Below are 21206 nucleotides of genomic sequence, written 5' to 3'. Positions count from 1 at the left end.
AGTTGTGTTCACTTTATTTGTGGCTTTTTGATGGCAGTTTGCAGGTGGAGGCATATACTGCAATGTATCATTATCGTGCGGTCATATCTGAGCTGAAACTGCGTAAGCTAGTGGTCTGCAAACTTGATCCTCGAGGGGGGGTCTTACTTGGTGTCACGGTGTGTTAGACCATGGATTAAACTTTCACCGCAATATCCCTTTGAATTGAAATGTTACACATAACACATTAAAGATAAACAGGAAGTAGCACAAACTGTTAACCAACAGACTAGGAGTGCTATTCACAGCCTGACGGGGCCCACACAGGTTAGAGAAGCCTGCTGTCAAAACAGTAGGTGATTTGCTGTAAGCGATGCATGGCCTTATTTAATCAGTGGCTCTAGTTTTATCGCACTGTTGTGGTTTATGATAAGAGGGGAGCAGAGGACGTCTCTGATGGATCCATCAACAAGCAGAATTCAGGCCAGCACCAATTAAATGTGGTTCAGCACCCTGCTGATTATCTTTTTGCTGCTGTGCAGTTGTGTGATACAATACATAAGTCTTATTTGTACAAATTGTACAATGGCATGATGTGCAGTCTGTTTGGCTGATTCATCATCAGCATATCCTTACACACACATGCACACACCATAAGGATGTGTTCAGGTCACGGCTTGATCCTCTGTGAGCCTAACTGGAAATTAAAAGGTCTCCCTGTATCTCTCTCACTCAGCCCTGAGACATTAAAAATGCTGCTTTCATAATAGTGTCTTTTACAGAATCCATAGCAGTGCAGCAGGGAGAGAAATCCACAGTACCCAATTAGAGGAGAGAAAGACAATGAAAGAGACATGCAGAGAAAGAAACTGACACAAGCTGGGAAATAGAAAGGGAGAGTGAAAAGTGTGCTAAAAAGAAGAGGCAGTGAAAACAAAATGAGGAGGAATGAGGTGCAGATGGAAAAGGAGACGAAGCGAGTTAAAATGTCCAAGTAGGATAGCGTGAGAGAGGAAGAGATACATGGAGGGCAGCAGTGCATGTCAGAGCCCAGGAGGGAGAGGGCAAGAGGGAGACATACAGAGAGAGAGGGAGGGAGGAGGACAGAACGATCATCATGAAAGGCCTGTATTTTGATGAGTCACTTCGTTCTTTGTTTTGTTTTTTTGGGAGTCTAATCAGCTCAACTGGTGGGAGGGGTGGTTTTAGAAAGTATGAGAGGGAGCTGGACTGACCTTGTGCCCAAGATTTTACTTTGTTTTGTTTTTATTTTCTTTGTTTCTGTATTATTATCTTAATTTAAAATGGCTCCAGGTACAAACTTGTTTCTGTCAATAAAAATCAACAAACTCATGGATGGTTTAACAATGCATTGCTTTGCATCATCACTTTTGACTATGAATTAGTGGTTATTGTTTTTTTTTTCTCCAAAACATTATTGCTCTGGTGGCATTTTTTTTTTCCCCCATCTTTGCCCATCCCACCATTTCCTTTCCATGTGATTACCTTTCTCTCTCATAAAAAGTCATCGCCTTTTGTCCTGTTGATGTGAATAACTTCCCTTCATTCTTTTCCTTCACCCTCTTCCTCCTGCATTATCTGTCATATAATAGAAGGGGAGTTGGCTAGACATGGTGGTGGCAGGGAAACCCTCAGGGAAGTTGGATTTATTTGGCAATATAATATTAATGTGCTTCTCTGCGTAATGTATTCTGCTCCCAAGCTGAATGTTAGTGCTTGGCTCTGTCTCCTTCAACTCTGCTTGATTAATAAATTCACAGGAAATCTTATTGCAGTCAAATTTATAACATTTTGGCGGTCTTTTCATTTGTTAATAGCTAAAACACCAGCATTAATGATCATTCTGAGTATTTATGCGCTGATAAGATGCTTTGTTGTGTTTTTCGGAGTAACCACTTGCCTTCAACTTGCATCATCTACTTCAATCAGTGATATCCTTAGTTTCCAAAAAAGGGAAAAAGGATGCTGTATTGTACGTTACATGTATAAGAAAAATGCAAAGGGGGGGATTTGAGGCATACAGAAACAAAAATGATAAAGGGAAATTGATAATCGCGCCCCACTGCTTTTTGACTCAATAAAACAATTTTTTATGCACTTTAAGTCTGAAAGCTGCATGAAAACCTGTCTTTTATCAATGATTTAAGCTAAAGTAATTCAACATAACCCCAAACTATCATAAATATGTCCACCCTGAGGGAGTGGCTTGAAATAAAGAAAAAAAAACGAGATGGACTGCTGACACCAGTTTTTAATTTTTCTTATTGGGCTTCAGTTTTATGTCCCTTCCTCCCTACCTCCTTCCATTTTGAACTATTTCCTTTCATCTCTGGGATTATTAGAAAAAGTAGCATTGTATTCGTCAGTGTCTGTGTGACAAATCCCCTCTCTAGCTGCATCTGTAAATGTGTTTGGGTCCTGCACTCCATGTGTATTTGCACTGTATGGCTTTGAGCCAGACCAGTGCAAACAGATGTCAGTTTCAATCAGCGAAGGATGCACTAGCACAGTGACGCAAAGACACAGCTACAGGAAGAGATTAGTAGCGTTTGGATTGATACTGGTCGGGTTTCGAGATGTAGTGACGAGGGAGGGATTGTAAGTTTGGAGGGCTGCAGAGAGAGCGATGGAGAGGGGGATGAGGGTATTTAGGGTAAGGGAAACGTGATTCATGAACCGAGGGTTTTGTGGATGTGATTAAAGATAGAAACACAGCGTGTGTACAAGTGCATCGCCAGCTGTGGTTGACGGGTTTTCAGGCTGCTACTGTTTGCACGGCGAGTGTCTGTTTGTGTGAGTGTGAGGCTTTACATCTCTGCACTCTCTGTGTACATTACATTGTCGGTGTGGTTAACATTCAGGGTTGTGTGAAAGAGCTGAGGACAGAAAACAGTTTGTAATTCAGTGTGTTTACGTTCACTGATTATTTGTGTAACTCAAGTAAGATGTGTTTGCAGACATGACGTAAGGTCACTGTTACTGGTCTTTTAAGACATGGCTAGACAAGCACTGATCCATTACCTGGCTAACTTTTATCATCAAGTCACAACCAGTCATTATGAGTCTGTCTGCATACTGTTTGTGTGAGGGAGAGTTAACAGTCGGGGATGACAAATCTCAGTTTGATGTCTGCACTATCTCAGCAACAGAAAATGCAGCACTGATGACTGAGGTGTCATGTTGGACTCAAGGAGTCAGAGACTGTTGACAATTATGTAACTATCTTTTCACCCATGTAATGTGTTCTTTAAAACTGATTTCAAAGACTTGAAAAATATTTTGTCCGTCAGACTCTGGCCAATAAAATGTCACAGCTGATATGTTGGCCATATTAGCTTATCGCAAATATGTTGGTATTGGACAGTACAACTGCAAAGCAGGCCCTTACTATTTCACCAAGGAGAGGTTCACCATTAATCTTCCCATCCTACAACCTGAGTTAGAACTTACGTAATATTCTGAAGAAAACATGATTAGAACAATTAATGTTAAAACAGTTTGTACTTATAAGATTAAGAGGCATTCATTAAAAAGAAATTGCCCTTCTTACATTTCAAAATTTAGACCAAAAAAGTAACAACCTTGAATTGAACTGCCTGTGCTGCTGTGCTACCTGTCATTCATACACAAAAACAAAGTCTCATCACTTTTATCCAAATGGGGGGAAACCACAGCATTGTGGGCAAAAATATATGTGCCTGTGCAGGCGCCTGTCAGCCTCTGAGCCCCAGGGCATAGCAACAGATGTACTGTAGATATTTACACCAATGGTTGAATAGTTTTTTTATTATGTATCTGACACTATTAATTCAGCAGGAGATAAAACATGGCCAATAATGCCCAGGACACCACAAGAGACTGACTGCCATGGAAATAAGCTATTTATTTCAAAAAAGCAAAACCTTAGCCAAAAACATAACTTTAATGTAAAAGATAACTTCATCCTAACTTCAAATTGTATCTTTTCAACTTTCCCCGAATCCCAACACAAATACAACTAAATGGCAGTCTCATTATTATTTCATAAAGGTAAACAACTTAGTGGATGTCTCATTATAAATTAATAAAAGTAAACATTCCTAGTATTAGTACATACATAGACCTGTCACAAACACATACAGTGCTACTGGCCATGATCCTTTGGCCATAACAGCCCAGCCACTGCTTAAGAATTAATCATTTGAATAGTGACCTCAATTATAAGGGTTTACTCCTGCACTCAACACAATAATGTATACGTATACAGGTGTGCTTGTGTGTTTGTGTGATGATCATAAATGATGCTGGGGAGACGGTCCTTCTGCCTGTCGCTGTCCCAGCAGCTATCAGATGGATGACTCATAGCAGATAGAATTTCATTAGCAGACATCAGGCCTTCCACAGAATAGAGGAGCCATTGATTTTCACCATATCAGCAGGGAGAAAGACAGAGGGGGAGAGAGGGGGGGGAGCGGGGAGACATGGGAGTTAGAGGTGCAGAGGGAACTGCGACTGAGAGAAAACTGCACATCAGTGAAACTAAACCACACGGCACAAAGCACCTGTCATCCGCAGTCCCACTGTAAGACACTGCTGAGGAGAACTGAAAGAAGAGTTGCTTGTATACTGTTCAGTATCGTATCTATAATGAAAGACTGCCCGCAAAGGATTTCTGATATCCTGTTAGTATGCAAGTCATTTTTTATGCCAATATTGTTCAGCAAATTGTTACTGAGAGAGAGAAGAGACTTGTTCTTTTGGGGACTGCACTTTGTGATTCCAGCTGCATATCAGCTCATTTTGTTTTGGGCGTTTGATATGTAGTGTTACAGCTTGGCATAGTGGTAACACATGTTGAAGACTCAGATTCAGTGGGCTGCATAAGAAGGAAGTAAACCTGTAAGTATGCACTAGGCAAGCAATTGTCATTGGACTGAATAGGTGCTATTTTTGGGTCTGGTGTGCAAATCTTGATGCCTCAAACAGATTCATCTCTACTGTGTGATTACTATGTGATGTTGTTGAATGTATAAGTGCTAAGTGCTAAGTTTAATGCTTTGGCTTGTCACCCTAGTTGAGGGTAAATTATCCTCTAACCATGCAGTGTCATGCCACGTCAGATGGACAGAGGCAGTCATGTAGTGTGGCATGAGTTGACTTTATTTTATCTCATCTGAGTTGATTATGCATTGTTACAAAGTCAGCATTGGAGAAGTGACAGACTGATAAAGGCCAAACAGAACAGAAATGGCATTAGATTAGAGACGCGGAAAGACAGATTGATATCAAAGTGTTTCAGAGTACATCAGTTTGTATATCGCCATTAGTTTGCTCAGGTTGCTGCTGTATCGCTGACAGAGAGGGACAAAGGTAGAAATAAATGGGAATCGATTTGCAGTGTTTCTCATCACACCAAAGGCTCATGACTCCTGCCAAAGTTTAATATTTTCTCAAAGATTTAGTACCTCTTTGTCCTCACTGGTCATGGACTAAGTTAGATTCATATTTGTTAATTCAGCCTCCCTTCCAAAACATTTGGCCTGCACAGACCCCATGTGACCATACTGCAATTTGTCCAAATTAAAAGGGAGTTTGGAGGAAAAGGAAGTTACTCCCCTCACTTAACCACAATGTTAACCACTCTCTATAGTTGGTGAGGGCGATGCAGGAATAAGAATGACTTCCTGTCATATTTCTTAAGAGATTGAAGACTTTCTCACCAGGCCTTAAAACAACAGCAGAATGTGTTGTCTTTGAGGGCTGTTTGAGGTTGATTTGAATTAAACACTCCTCCTGTTTGACAAACTTTTCTCCACCCGTGCTGAAGGCCTTTTTTGTACCAGAATCCCAAGGTATTGGTTTGTCCTCTACATCCCCCTCTGGCAAGTTGTAAGCTCTTACATAGCACTTATATTTGCTTGGATCTGTGAACTGAATTGGAGATCGTCATCAGCACTGTTCAGCAGCATTTGTGTACATGTCAGATGTTCCCCGAATGTTTTTACAGCAACATCAGCATCTATTAAGCTCAGTTTGTCTTCAACAGAAGTGGGAATTGGAGTGTTTTAGTATCCAAGTACAGAAAAACTTGAATGTCATTCTGCTCCCCTGGGACATCATGTTAGGCACAGATTACTTTATGTACTGGTTAAAGTTCCTCAGTTGAGGGGCGCCGCTTAGCTCGGCTGGTAGCGCACAACCCATGTGCCGAGGCTCTGCAGCGGACCGGGGTTTGATTCCCGGCCCGGGTCCCTTTGCTGCATGTCATTCCCCCTCTCTTACCCTGTTTCCTGTCACACTCTTCAGCTGTACTGTCAATAAGCCAGAGAAGGCCGAAAAAAAAAAAAAAGTTTCTCAGTTGAAAGCCCTGAAGCTAACGTATCTCATCATCTCTGAAATCTCATTCTTTGATTAAAAAAAAATAAGAATTAATGCCTTCAGCTTCATTTCATCGAAACCCTCACAAAACATCAACAATAAGAAAGGGTGTTTTATATTCTGTTTAATCACAGCGTGAGTCAGAGAGGGGAGCAGGGTGTAATCCAGCACTGATCTCAGATGGTTTTTAGTACTGTCTCATTAGAGCTCAGTAATGTATAGTTCTACATGGTGCTAGCCTTTATGCATCCTTTTTGTTGTATATGTTGTTATTTGTGTGTCGTTGTATATTTAGCAGCTCTCCTGAAGCAGTTGCATGCATGCAGAGTCACACTGTCCTCCATTTAGAGCAGCAGTTGTAGCAGAATTATCCTGCAATGGCCCCCATTTGTTGTTTTAGAAGTACCAGCGTGTTACATAACATGCAGCCTCGAAGAACAATGTCTTTTTTTAGTACCTTCTGTACCAAATGTTAGCAGCAGTACTGACAAGACAAAAACACAAAACATGTGCCATTTGAGACATAGAAAAGCAAAGCAGGTAATGCACAATCCTTAACCTCTATTAATAAATATATTGGATTATAATATTCTATTTCTATTCTATTTCTATTATCTATTATTGTTCTCTTGACCCTATTGCTGTTGGCTTTGCAGGTTCACACTGTCAAGAATGGTAGGAGAAGGATGGGAAAAAAACAAACAGTTCATGAGTCATAATTTAAACTGATGCCTGTGCAAAGGTTTTACATGGGATGTGTGTGTGTGTGTGCGCGCTTGCGCTGCGTGTGTGTACGTGTGTCCGCAACCAGACTGAGCCAGCAGGATGAACCTTGTTCCCAGCTGGGCGTTCTGTACTGTAATTTACTATGTTTAGATTATATCTCTAGATTAGGGTACAGCTTGACTGCATCTACCTACACCATGAGGGTAGACACAGCCTGTATGCCTAGCCTCACTCAACCTGCAGGTTATATAAGAATTTCCAGAACACCAGATTACTGGCCATTAGAGTGACACTGGAATTGATGGTGTGTTCTCTCAAAGTGGTTCCAGATCTTGTGGTTCATCGTGGTCTCTCCACATCCCCTCTCTCCCTCTGCTTCTCACCCTCCTTGTGTCACTCTTACTTTCACTCTCCCCTCCTCTCACCCAAGAGACAACCAGTGCTTCTCCTTTCAGGGATGTCAATGGTTCTTTATTTGAGGACTGGTACTGTGAGAAGATGTAGTCAGAGGTTTTTAATAAGCCCCTGTCTTAATGAACCAAAGACAGTCAGGACATTCCTTTTCCAACCAAAAGCTGACCAAACCTATAATCTGGGTGTGAACAGGGGAGGGGTGGAGTCAGTGGTCAGCCTTAACCGGAATGAACTGAGATTAGATTGTTGGGAAGGAATAAGGCAAATGTAATCCACAGGAATTTAGGCCAGTTCTTTAGGAGATGGAGGAGAAGATGGAGCCTTTGTTGCTGCTCTCATTCATTTCTATTTGAGTCTTGTCACTTCTGTGTCTCCTCAGAGATGATATGTTGCACTTTCCTTCACTTTCCCCCTTTTTCCATCCTCATTTTCATAATTGTTTTTTTCTACAAACAAAGTAATTTCCTGTGCTCCCTCGGGCAAATAGGAGGACATGACAGGGCTGCATCTGAGCTACTGATACATATCAACATTCTGTCAAGCCTCATCTCGACAAGGACACACACAGACACACAGACACACACACACACACACAGACACACACACACACAGCCTGGTGCTCATGTGGAAACTTTTCGTTCTGGGCAATCTGCTGTTTGCTTCCCTGCCTGTGTCTCTTTTCCACTCTTTCCTACATCTCCACATGTGTAATTTACCGTAACCTTAATTTTAGACGAGTCATATCACTAGCGTGGTAAATGAAACATCTGATTGGCTGCTGAGAAAGCCAAAATTCCCAATTTTTATGAAGTACAAGGACTTGAATGAAAACAAAGAATCTAGAGAGACAATATTAACAAACCTTCTTAAGTATTATTGCTGCTAGCACCATCCAGTGTTGTTGGTACTTTTTTGCTATTACACTTAATGACACTATTACAAATGCTGAATTTTCTATAGACCAGAAGGACAGCCTCTTTCGTACTCCTAAACCTTTTATGACATTGTCAGTGCTATTTTTTCACAATTGAAGAAGCTCTTAAAGAGACGCATAAGACAACATCCAGCCATTTTCATGGGTTGAATAGTGCTCCCAATGTAGGCTGTAAGTATAATCATAAAGTGTAAAATTGATAGAGTATTAGAGCTTGAATTAGCAGATGGTGGGGATACATATAGTTTTGGTTACAAGTTCATAATGAAAATGCAAACAGGGCAGCAATAAAATTAAATCAGTAGTTTTTCGTTTTAGTTTAATCATTTAATTAGAGCTTGAATGTCAAACGTAATGCCAAATACCCATCTCACGCAGTCTTACACAAACAGCCCAAATACAAATTTCTTCCTGAATTCGAGAAGCCAAAACTAGCAAATATCTGGTATTTTTAATCACATAAACACATTTAACAATTAATGGATGAGCCAACCATTCAGCTATTCAAGGAATCAATTGATAATTTAATCACTACAGCAAATTAAACCATCCATACGCTAAATGAAGTTACTCGAACTAAAAGTTCTATGTGATCAGGTCTCTAGAGGCTCTGAAGTGCTAAGAGTTAAGTTCTTAGTCTATTTGCTCTTCATAGAGTATTGAAGCAGTGCTGACCTATGAGGAACTGACACACTGATGAATGACCTTACCTTACTAACAGGACCTGTGGGAGGGGAGGCCCTTTATTAATTATTGTCAGCTTTACCCCCACTTTTACATGCATACATAGACAGGAAATTACATGAAGTAAAAGAGGACTGGAAATAGAAAAGAGAAATACAGAAGGACAGAGTAAGGACAATACAGTTATGTAAGTTAAAGGGTTGCTAAACTCATCAGTTACATGATTTTAAAATTAGTATTTGAAAGATGATGGAGGGATAAACTGATTTCTCACAATGTCCATCCCCAGTTTTTATAAGAGTGTATCAGCTGGAATCAAAGCAGTCCATCTGATTGGTTACTTGGTGCTTTGACCAATTTTGAAAAAGGGACTTGACACTGAGAGGAGTGCCCATACAGTACATTGACAAGACACATGTTGTGATTCCCAGGATTATATCTACTAACAAACACTCATACTCTTAGACACACACCTAGTTTATGGGACACTGATATAAAGCAGTGCTGGGGATCATAAAGGAAAGGTTTATTGTGTATAATTGAAAGTGGGAGCAGAGTTTCTGTAGCATAGCATACCGTTTCACAGTTGTAAATTTGGTTGCTGGATTTTATTATCTCAAGCCTCCTAATAAAGTGTCAGTTTTACCATCAAAGCAATCAAGGAGAGTAAATAACACTCTCCTAATTGTGGTTTGGATCAAGCTGAAGCAAATGTATTTATACCGAATAACTCCACTAAAACACCTCTGGTTTTCTTCTGTCCATCCATACAGTTTGGCCTGCAAGTGTATAGTAGCTCCTTAATATTGCGCGACAGTATTGTGAGTGCTTGATATGCCACCCAGTACCAATGCCTTGCAACAAATACTACCTTTGTAAAGCAAGGATTTGACATTCATAAGCTGCAGAAGTGGAATGGTTGTTGCAGAGCTGCATGCTATTTTGTTAAGCCCTTGTATATGCACAAAGGCATTTAGTTTATCATAGAGCTACTGCAATACAAAGGTTTGTAATGTAAATTAACAAGACAACAAAAGGCAGAACAAATACCGGCAGATTATCTTTGTTGTTTTAGCAATTTGCAAATTTTTGTATAGATGAGTTTCAGCAATATCATTAGGTACTTACTCATCTTGGCTATGTCATTTCAAGTTTTGTTGATATTTGTTGATATAAGAGCATTGAACCCCTCAGCAAATACTGATTTAACTGAAATCATCAGTTTGACAAACCCTTTCTCCATCCATGCTGATTTAATCAGATTGATCCACATGCAGGAGATGGATTATAGGTTAAATAAGATGGTATCTGAGGTGTTGGTAAGCAAATACTACTATGTGGACAACACATTCATTTGTTTAAATTTGATTCAATCAGAAATATTTTTAACCATAATTGCAATTGCATCCATTTGTGTTTGGGAAAAAAAGTCCTACTTTTCATGTATCTGATTAGATGTTTATTCTTAATCATTACTGGCCCATCTGTTCTTTAAATTTGTGGAATTGATTCATCACTGACTCATACCAAATGTGGGCTTGTTTGCTGCGTATAAAGTTGTAGGTGTGTGTGCACGCGTGCTTCAAGTGTTTCTCACCACAGACCCTCAATCCCTCCTCTCCCTCATCCTCCTCCTCCTCCGACGTCTCCTTCTTAATACAACGGAGAGTTCATACTTCTTTGAAAGAAAGAAATGATCCATCCTGTCATTTGTGAATCAGACTTCATTGTACACCCACAGTGTCTTTTGCCTTATGGCTCAACAACATTAAATCATTGCACTTGATATTAAAATCTCTGGACAGCTAAGTCATTAGCATTTTATGTGTTTTGCATATTTGCTTTTTCACAATCTTAGACTCCTTTTCTCTGTGAATTGAGGCAAACCTTGAATCTGGTATTTGCAATAATATCTTCACAATAATCAGATGCGCACAGTGCAGTAAGAGTCTGAAAATGGTGGGCAGAAAAGCAGACTTACAGCAAGATGCTTATACACTGATATAGTCTCAATAACATGTCAGTGGAAGAATAGTAATCTGATGGAGCTCTGACTTGGTCTGTCTGTTGTTCCTCAGATAGATGTTCACCTGTTTCTTTCAGCTCTCTATCACCCTTTGATAGGTTGTCAGTGTAAAACTGTCTCATGAGATTGTATGAGAGGCGCTGTAAACAGATTTATTTACATCATCTGTTGCTGAAATTACCATAGAGTGTCATTCTGGGTTGTTGATCCTAAGTGAGATCGTCAGTAGTAGCAGTCATTTAGTTTAAAATAATATATTAAGGGGGCTTAAAATGACACTTATCTTACTTATTTCTGCTTTGATTATGCTGTAGTATGAGTTGTGCTATTGTTGCACTATTTTACAGCAGTGTGCATCTTCAAACCTTACGCTATATACTATACTTTCCTTTATGTAACTGTCAGTGTAAATTATGTTGTACACTTCACCTTAGAAAACTACATCCAGGGGTAGAGTCTTGATCAATATGTGATTGTAACAGAGCCAAACTGGAGCACTGAGAACTAATCAAATGTCAGACTGTTGCTTCACATAAATGGGCAATAATCAAGATCTTTAACATTTTAGCCCAGAGCCAGAGAAAAACAGGGACCTACGGCTGAGGGAGGAAACAGCAAAACTTGATTTTCTTTGTTTTCAAAGGTCAGCAGCAGGAAAACTGTGCAAAGGGCAGGTGGAGCTGCAGTCAGGCTTCCTTATGCACTAAATCCATTGTAGCAGCCTTGTGTTTGGAATGATGATCAGCACAATCTAATGTCTAAGAAGGTTGCTGTAATTTTAGCTTTTAGTAGTGTTTTCAGAAAGGCGAGGCTGCAGGGGCCTGAAAGAAATTAAAAGGGCAGCAAGCCAAATGAAGTACTTGTACTATCTGTAATATACTATATTTTTGTTACATCATATGTGTGCACGGCTATGAATTTCAACACACAACTGTTAATCACCCCCCCCTGCTATGTATTAATGTGATTTCTACAATGATGATTAGAATAATCATAAAAGATAAAACTGTCAGGATCCTCGTCAGCCAACAATTTCACTCAACTGTGGAGGTGTCTTGCATTAGTTTGTGTTGTCTAGCCAACGGCTAAAATGCCAGAGCAGCTTTAGCCTTGAAAACCAGACAATATCACACTAGCTGACGTCACATGTGGCCTCACTGTCCCTGAGGAGGCTTGAAATGAGGAAAGAAATATTTCTGTCCAATTACAGTAGCTTTTAAGAGGCGGATTTTCAGGTTGTTGTCATGCAGGCAGCTAGCACCTCAGTCTCACACCTCAATGATAACCGTGACTGTTTTTTTTTTTGTGTGTCAGTATGTTAGTTTGTGCAAGAACGGGATGTGTATTTATTGAATAAATTCAAATGCATCTTGAAATTTATGCACAGAAATAGATATATTATCATGAGGAATGAGAAACAGCAGGCCCATCTAGCAGGCACACAGTGTGCCGGTGATGGAGGCTGATGTGCACAGCGAGTGTACATTTGGGAAAAGACACACAAATAAGATGGATGGCTTTGCTTTGCCCCATCGTCTGTAGCAACTGCTGCTCTAGCTGAACTGATTGTTGAACGTCACTTCACAGCTAAGTCAACTAACTATGGAATGCTCCAAAATACAGCATGCATAAAAGGGAAGAGAGGATATTTTTCTCACCTTACTATTTGATCACCCTGTAGTAATGTAGTTCAGTTAGGTGGATGCAGATGACATTTTTGGGTAGTGTCAGATTAATGTAGAGGAAAGAGGGATGCAGAATTTCTACTTTTTTATTTTTTTACCTCCTCAGTGGTGGCTGTGGTGATCTGTTTTGATAGGAGGACATGTCTGAAATAGCAGGGGCTTATCTCCAGGGAGGAGTCGGAGGCCTAGCAGGGGTTTTGACAACTGTAGTTTGGCAACACAAACGCTATATATAAGATTTTGACCAACAACTTTAGATGTACCTTCAAGCTGAAGCTTTGTTGTTGTGAAGTTTAGACGCTTCAAACTGTTTCCAATGTGTGTGTAGAAAAGACACAATAAATGGGGAAAAAACAAAAACAGTGAACTAAGTGTTTTACAAAGACCTCAGAGAAAGAATCCCTGCTGATCTCAAGATCTTAAAATCACATTTGTGATTTGCAAATGCTTCGAGAAATGTGTTTATAATGTCACACCATGTATCTTGGTTGAAAGTGTGAGCATCATTATAATTCACATTATCTGGTAAGAAACAACCATTCACTTTCTGTTTATATTAAAACAAGAAGACTTGTAGGAAAGTGTCACACTGTGACAAGCGCAGGAGCGCTTTCAGCACCAGCTGGAGGCGGAGAGGGCACTCGGTTCCCATATCTGCCTCTCCGATCTATGAAAGTCTTGTGTCAATAAATGGACAGACAGGTGAAAAATACATCTACTCCCTGTGTCTTTGTGCCAAACAGCCACGTTAAAAGCCTCTTTGTTGATTGTGCAGCAGGGTCATTCGCCACACAGTCCTTGGTGGATGCTATATGCAGCCTGGGGATGGAAACCATGAGTGCTGGCTGTTTATAGAGACAAGCGGGAAGGAGGGAGGGAGGATGGGGGGAAGAGATGAAGAAGGAAGATGGGGGTGGAGGATGACATGGCTAGACAAGTGCTTCAAATAGTCCTGTACTGTTGGCATAACATGTAGCTTTAGTCTAATAATGTGCTGTAATGACTTTAGTGATTATCAGACAACTTTTATACTTATTTTGATAGTAAATGATTATGTTTCTTAGTTCCAGATAGGCTTGCAATCGCCAGTTATTGTCACTGATTCAACTACTAGTCACCACAAAAACTACAGTGTAGGCCAGCTCTAGGTCAAGAGGTAGAGCAGGTTGTGTAGTAATCGGAAGGTCACAGGTTCAAATCCATGGCTCCGCCAGCTGCATATCAAAGTGTCCTCCAGCACTAAACTGAACCCCAAATTGATCTTGCTGAGCAGTTGGCACCTTGCATGGTGGCCTCTGCCATCAGTGTATGTGTGTGTGTGTGTGTGTGAATGGGTGACGAGTGTTGTAGAGTGCTTTGAGCAGTCATTAGTCTGGAAAAGTCAATTTACCACTGAACAAATTTTAAAAGTTGACATAAAAAAAGGTTTGGATTGGAGTCAAATTATTTAGTTTGACATAAAATAAAACAAAAAAAATGCAAATATTCATATTTACAGTTGGTGTATTTTGTTCATTTTTTATTGAGATTGATTATCATTGCTTATTTCTTAATACTAAAACTTGAAACACCTTTTTTGTCAACTGACTTATGTAATGTATGTCATAGTATGACTAAACGGCACTTGAGGCTAGGCTGAGAATGTCAGCCATCAATTCTTTTTTTATTTTGAGATAATTATTATATTATTCAGGCCTTTGTCTGTTGAATGCTTATGCTTATTTATCCCTCTAAAACTAGCCATACATGAATGAGATATTAGATACAGAGTGAAAACAAGAGCTGCACAGATGGATGCATCATCACCGTCCTGGCGTTCTCCGATATCTTTTGTTCATCTCTGCACCAACTGCTGCCATTCTGCTTTATGGTTTCTGGCTCTGACCCACTTTCCTTAGTGGTGGATGACGTCACTCGATGATATGTCTTCCTTTTTTTTTTTTTTTTCAAAGGGTGCATCCGTGCAGCAAAACAGAAATGTATGTGTGTGTGTGTGTGCGTGTATATATGTGTGTGTGTGTGTGTGTGTGTGTGTGTGTGTGTGTGTGTGTGTGTGTGTGTGTGTGTGTGTGTGTGTGTGTGGACGTGTGTGTGTGTGTGTGGACGTGTATGTGTGTGTGCTTGTGTTTATATGCATTGGGCACGTTGTTACTGCAAGTGTTACAGTTGATAGCTCACAGTGCAGCCACCTGGACAGTACAGTCAAGGCCTAATTTTAGCATCCACAGGCACAAACGCAAACTGACACCGTCTCTTTGTCTTGCCTCTGCCACACTGACACAGGCTCTTTCACTGAAACGCACAGCGAGGCTCAAGCTGATGGCTGTCAGTGGCCATTTCTGGAGGTTTTCTTATGCTGTGCCCCCTTAGCTTTTCTGTTCCTTCTGCCAGGTATTAAGACAGGAGGGACATCACCACTTCTTTCCTCTTGGCCTCTTCTTTCAGATTCTTCCTCCATCTTTGGGTTAGAGGTAGGAAGGTGAGAGAAGTGCTGTCCGGAAATGTGCAAGGAAACTATAGTTGGAAATGAATGGCTTTCTGCCTATCTTTGCCAGTAGAGAGATGTTGTGGGGAGCTCAAATGGTTTCATGTGCACTTTCTTGCTTGTGTCACTTTCTATAAATCTTGGTTTGCAAAGAGCTTTTGAAATCAGTGCAAATCTGTCTATATCTTAAGACATTATGCTTCATATGTAAAGATTGATCATGAGAATGCAGCGTCGTAGCTGCCGCATTGAAGAATACGGTTCCCCTCCGCACATCCTGAGTAAATAAATACATCTGCCTCACCACTCCCCTCTCCTCAGCAATACAACTCCGTTTTGAGATCGGATTTTCAGCTCCACGCAGCGGTGCAGAACAGTGCATGGATAAAATGAGGCTGCATTCACATAGCTGCATGTCACGCGTCTCCTATTGGGGCATTTTACCCCTCCGGTATCGTTGCAACAGTGCAAGGTCAATGTTGGTCTACCTGCCAGTCTTGAGCAGCTTTTCTGTCCTCACCTGCGCGCTCCTCCTATTCCCGCCTCTCAGGGCCCGGAAGGGTGAATGAGTCACTCCAACCAGAGAGCCTGTTAAACCTCTTGTTTGTGATATGTCTGTCTATCTCTCTGTATGTCTACTATATGTCTGCCTGTCCCCCTGTCTATTTACTGCTTCTGTCTGTCAGCATGTTTTTATATGACTACAAATCTTCGTCCTGTTCTGCCAATTTCATGTTACTCTTCTAACCTGCATACCTGCTTGTCAGTGGATGTACATGCACTATCTCGTGCTTTGTCAGACTGACACAATACCCCAAACAACTCAACGTACCGTCCTCACCCTTTAACTGCATGCTGTTTTTCCACCTAGCATGCTCTAACATGCATACTGTACACTATCATGTTTTTTCTTTCACTTTTATAGTCATGCAGACCAAACTGAAGATGAGTGTATTCTCTTGGGTTTTGGGCTGAACGCACTATCAGATAGAAAAAAAAAGTCACTGGAATAGATTTAGAAAATGGGATTTCTAAGATTATCACTTAGAATAAAAAAGCAACAAATGAGCTTTCAGGAAGTTGATTAAAAGCTTTCACATCTACATTTGTATTCAAAAGCCATAGGTACTAGATTTTATATATATGTTTGTTTTTTTCCCTTTGAATAGAAAAAACGTCTGACTCTTCTGCATCTAGATCTCAATGGTGTATTATTGTCCTCACTACTTACTATGCACAGCAGCACAGGTCTCCCATCCAGAGTCTGGAGTGGCCCAGCCTGGTCCGCTTTGCCCTGCTGTTGCTGGCAGCAAAGGCTGTGTGTGTGTTTTGTTGGTTGGTCTATAGAGCCTCCTCATCTCTTCCCCCTTTGGAACAGCTTGTTAAACAGCTTCTGCTCTGCCTGTCTAGGAGTGGAGTTCTACTTTAAGAGAAGTGTTTTAGTGGGTGTGTGCTGTAGCACATATGTGCAACAGTGTGTCACTTACATTTCTGTGCATATGTGTATGTGTGTATCCAGAGCATGGTGTCCCTTCCAGTTGAGTTCGCTAACTCTGTGGCTAACATAGCTGCAGCTAATGCTCCTGGAAGCAGGAGCAGACACAAGCAAGGCCAAGGGATCACAGTCCCAATCACACAATAGGCGATTAAGACTCACGCAAAACACTTAATGCTATGGTATGTTCAGGCAGCAGGCAAAACCGATTTGTTTATCAAATCAGATCTGAAAATGTCTGCGCTTTTTTGTAAGAAATCATATCTGATTTTTGTCAACAGGCACCACCAACAACTGCATGGGTTTTTGAGGTGACAACGCTGGTGTCTATTCAACATTTTGGCCTATTGTTAATGTTTTTATATATATTGAGATAACTTTGGAATTCAAGAACCTTAAATGTCTCTGTCCTCCCTTAATGCTTAACGGTCACTGTGCTTGCTTCAGTTTGTGAAAATACAGCAACAGTGAGTTTCACTGAACAACTTCCCCAGTGTAAATCTACAATCTGCAGTATAATTGCTGTGTTTCAGGATGGCTCTTTTTGCGGAAACCTCCCTCTGTAGGTTCAAGGGTGGACCTTGCAGTTGTGATAATAATGATACACTGTGCGGTGCTCTGGGTGGTGTTCCTCCTGTTACGAGTTTGTTTTCCCTCCTTGGGACCCTTTCTAAAGTTAGCTTCCCACCTCTCCAAATTTATCCTGAACCCTAGATTTTGAAGTCTTTTCAGTGACCAGCTAAACAGTACCTTTAAAATATTTCACCATAAATCACCGTTAAGTCTAGAAAACTAGAAAAGACATGGCTTTGTTTTATTCTAAAGGTACTTTACAGTAAATGTCTAACTCTGGTCAGTGTCCTCTTGCTCTTTAGTTGTCATCCAGTGTTTTTTTTTTTTTTTTTTTAGGTTTGGCAGTGTCCTGTCCTGTTTGGCTTCATGTCATGTGGCTCTTCCTAGAATTACATTACTGTGTCTTGAGAAGAGACCACTAATTACGTTAGCACTTGTGCTAGTATCCCTCTGAACGGAAGCCATTAAGTCATTAAACAGTGTGTACTGCCTGCTCTGTTATTTCCCCCTCTGTTAATTAACCCCTGCCATATGGATTCATGTATTCTTTCACATCAACGTCATCCAATCAGATAGAGGTCCTGCTGTGATCTAAACATGAAGTACTAAATAAGTTACTATATTGTTAGCAAATTTTGCTCGTCAGTTGAATCATGTGTGAACAGTTTGTGTGTGTTTGAGCTGTTTGTGTGCAAAAAGATGAAAATATGACGCCATATTCTCCCAGAATAATCCTCATCCAAAGGAAACAAATAAATAATGTGAAAGGAAATAAAGGTAAAGACATAAAAAAATAAATAAATAGTAGATAGATTTAGATCTCACATAATGCAGGATACTGACTTGCGTAGCTAGGGTAGGGCTGCCATGTTCACACTGACACGTGCACAAAATACTCTTTCATCAGCACAGCTGTAAACCTGTCAGCTCTTGCTTGGGGGCAACGCTGGATTTACACAAGAAGGAAAGAGACTTGAGGAGAAAAAAAAGAGAGGCCAGCGAGGGTTAGTCATATGGAACGAGACTGCAGCATAAATAAATGTTCAAATTGGATTAGATATATCTTGTTACAACAAAAGTGCAGTTTAAAAAAAACACACAACACTCAGAATCTTTGGTTTTCCTTGATGGTGCCAAAAGTTAAAGAGAAGATGCTAGCATGGAGCAAGATGCTTTAAGAGATGAAGAAAGGATGAAGTAGTATCATGGTGGATAATTATGTTCAACCAGATTTTGACATCGAATCAACAGGTAGCATTACATTTGGCCAGAACAGATAAAAGATTTTGCTTGTGAATGACATCAAGCAGAAAATTAATAGAAAAAATAAGAAATTAAGTTCAGATTATTGACTCTGCAGAGATTCAAACAGAACCTGTAGAAGCTGTGGCTGAAATGTTTGAACTTCATTGGCTTTGTAATACAGCTGTTGAACAATTTAAGCTTCCTCCATCCCTGAGAACACGCTGCATCCTCATACTGAGGCCTCTGACAGATGCCATACCATGATCCGAAAGAGGAAGCTGTCAAGCCCCAGAAAACAGAAGAAAGAAGCAATCTTTACTCTAGCTTCACATAAATCGAACCTTGAGTATGTGAGGGACATAAAGTGAACCTCATGAGGAGGAAGTGTCCATATGTGTGTACACATGTTTAAATTCCCGTTGTATCTGTATACAGAATGACCAAACAACTCTCAAACACCAACACAAGCAGTATGATAGCTTTAGTAGTGTCCTTACCGATGATTTGTTTGTAGAAAGTTGCTTAAAAAAACAAATTGTGTGGTATTAATTGCTCTGCTCAATCCCACAACTGTCTCTAATTTCCACTTCCAATATATATTTTATAGATCTCCTCTAGTTCTTCTCCTTCTCTAAATAATGACTTTGGTAGCTTTATTCAAACAGGTGCTGCTTCTTAACACCTGATCTTCTAGTGTCCATGAATATTCATCAAGCTCAGTTTCTTGACAAGTGTGCATGTCCCTGCATACGCCCTTAACATGTGTGCCTGCCTTTCTGTATACAAGGACAAGCCTTTGTGTTTGTGAATGTGCCTCCGTTCTGTGCATATGCAGGGCTTTTCTTCCACACTGGGACATTTATTTGAGCGTTGGCAGTGGTCATTCATCCTACTCATCCTGATCCTGTTTTAGCTGCAGCTATTCTGACGCAAAGATTAGCGTAGTAAAGAAATGATACAAAATGTAAGAAATGATGACATATGTCTTTAATTCATGAGCGCCGCCCTCACTGGTGTTGAATTTGACTACCAGATGAAGATCAAGAACAGGATCGTGATGCCGTGCCTGTGTGTGTGTGTGCGTTTTCACGTGTGCGCTTTAGCGAGAGGTAGCATCAGGTTCCCGCCTTAAGCTCAGTGTGAACGTGCATGTGGTATGAGGGAGAGATCGACTGGTTCACGAGATGATGTGATGAGTTCACAAACAGACAAAAGCGAAGAAGAATGAGAGTCTTGTCAGAAAAGACATGGAGGGAGACAACTGGGCTTTCATCCTGGGTAAGGGCAAGTCAGGAGTTTTTGAGACTTGTTTGTTTGACATAATTGTATAGCTGAATGAGTAAAATGAAACATACTTAAAGTGACTTAGAGCTGGAGGGATTGTGATTGAACTTCCTACTTTTGTGTAAACAATTTCTTGCAAACTTGTGTTGGTAATTCAGCCCAGATGACATCCTGATTGAGTTGCCAGAACACGCAAAACATTTCTGCAAATCTGTGGCAAAAGCTTCATTTTCAGTTTGTTGACTGAAGAAAATAGAGGGCAAAATAAGGCTGAAATGCTGGATCATTGCATCAAGTTTTTTGAAGGTTGTAGTATTCCATGTGCCAGCTTCTTCTCTTTTGTATGCTGCTTTTGTCCTGCACTTGCACTCAGCTGGGGGTTAGATGTGTACACTGTTGCTTTCTTTACCAGTGTTTGTATCAAGGTCCTGAGTTTGCATTTAAAACATCAAGTTACCAAAAGTTCTGTCAAGGCCAAAACATACTCTCACACTTGTTGCTTTGACAATACAGCAGTCATTACCACAACGACAGAGGTTATGTTTTCACCAGTGCCCGCTTTTGTATATTTGTGTTGTCAGCAGGATTACACAAAAACTACTGAACCGCTTTCCTCAAACCCTCTCACATATGAGAAAGGCTTTTCTTGACATTTCTGCAAATTTCTCAGGGAATAATGCATGGATCTTAATGGAAAAAACAAACAAACAGGCGTATTCAGGTGGCTGGTATGTGAGAGTGAGTTCAATTTTATGTGGATCCTAGATCTAGTGAGTTTAAATTATGGTTAAGCTTTTATGGGTAGTTCAATTTTAAGAGTCATACAGCGCCATCGATTTTGATATTGGATTAGGCTTGTGTTAATTAAAGGGGACTGTTGGGTCTTGGCTGAGGTATGCACTGAACAGCGTGTTGTTTCAGTTTGTATGTTGACCAGCGAGCACCTTCATTAGGAAAGCTGATGATCAAGCCATGCTGTCATGTACACAGTAGAGGTGGAGAGACAGTGAAGTTTTCCAACTTAGTTGTGGGAGTCAAACTGGATCCCATATGCTTTGTGTCGCATTGTGAATTTGCGACACAATAATTTTGTATATTACCGACTCTTCATGCTCTCTAAGCTATTCTTGTGAAATCCTTGGCACATTGATTTGCACGGTGCTAATGAGTTTTCCATTCCAAGATGATGCCTTGGGAATTGCATGGCTCTCTGTCCATCTGCGATGACCATGACCACATTTTTAGTTATAAAAGACAGCCTTTGCCTTCACAGTGATTCAGCAAGTCACTCAATAATA

The 21206-nt window shown here is 40.5% G+C and overlaps 1 protein-coding gene across 25 annotated transcripts in view; it reads left to right on the top strand.

The window, feature by feature from the left end:
• Positions 1 to 21206, top strand: part of sgip1a (SH3GL interacting endocytic adaptor 1a) — a 78656-nt gene that overhangs the window by 22758 nt on the left and 34692 nt on the right. The gene's annotated exons all lie outside the window — the stretch shown is intronic.

This window comes from Acanthopagrus latus, chromosome 11, assembly GCF_904848185.1.
Source record: "Acanthopagrus latus isolate v.2019 chromosome 11, fAcaLat1.1, whole genome shotgun sequence".
Taxonomy (NCBI): domain Eukaryota; kingdom Metazoa; phylum Chordata; class Actinopteri; order Spariformes; family Sparidae; genus Acanthopagrus; species Acanthopagrus latus.
This window is presented reverse-complemented; position numbering and strand designations above follow the sequence as displayed.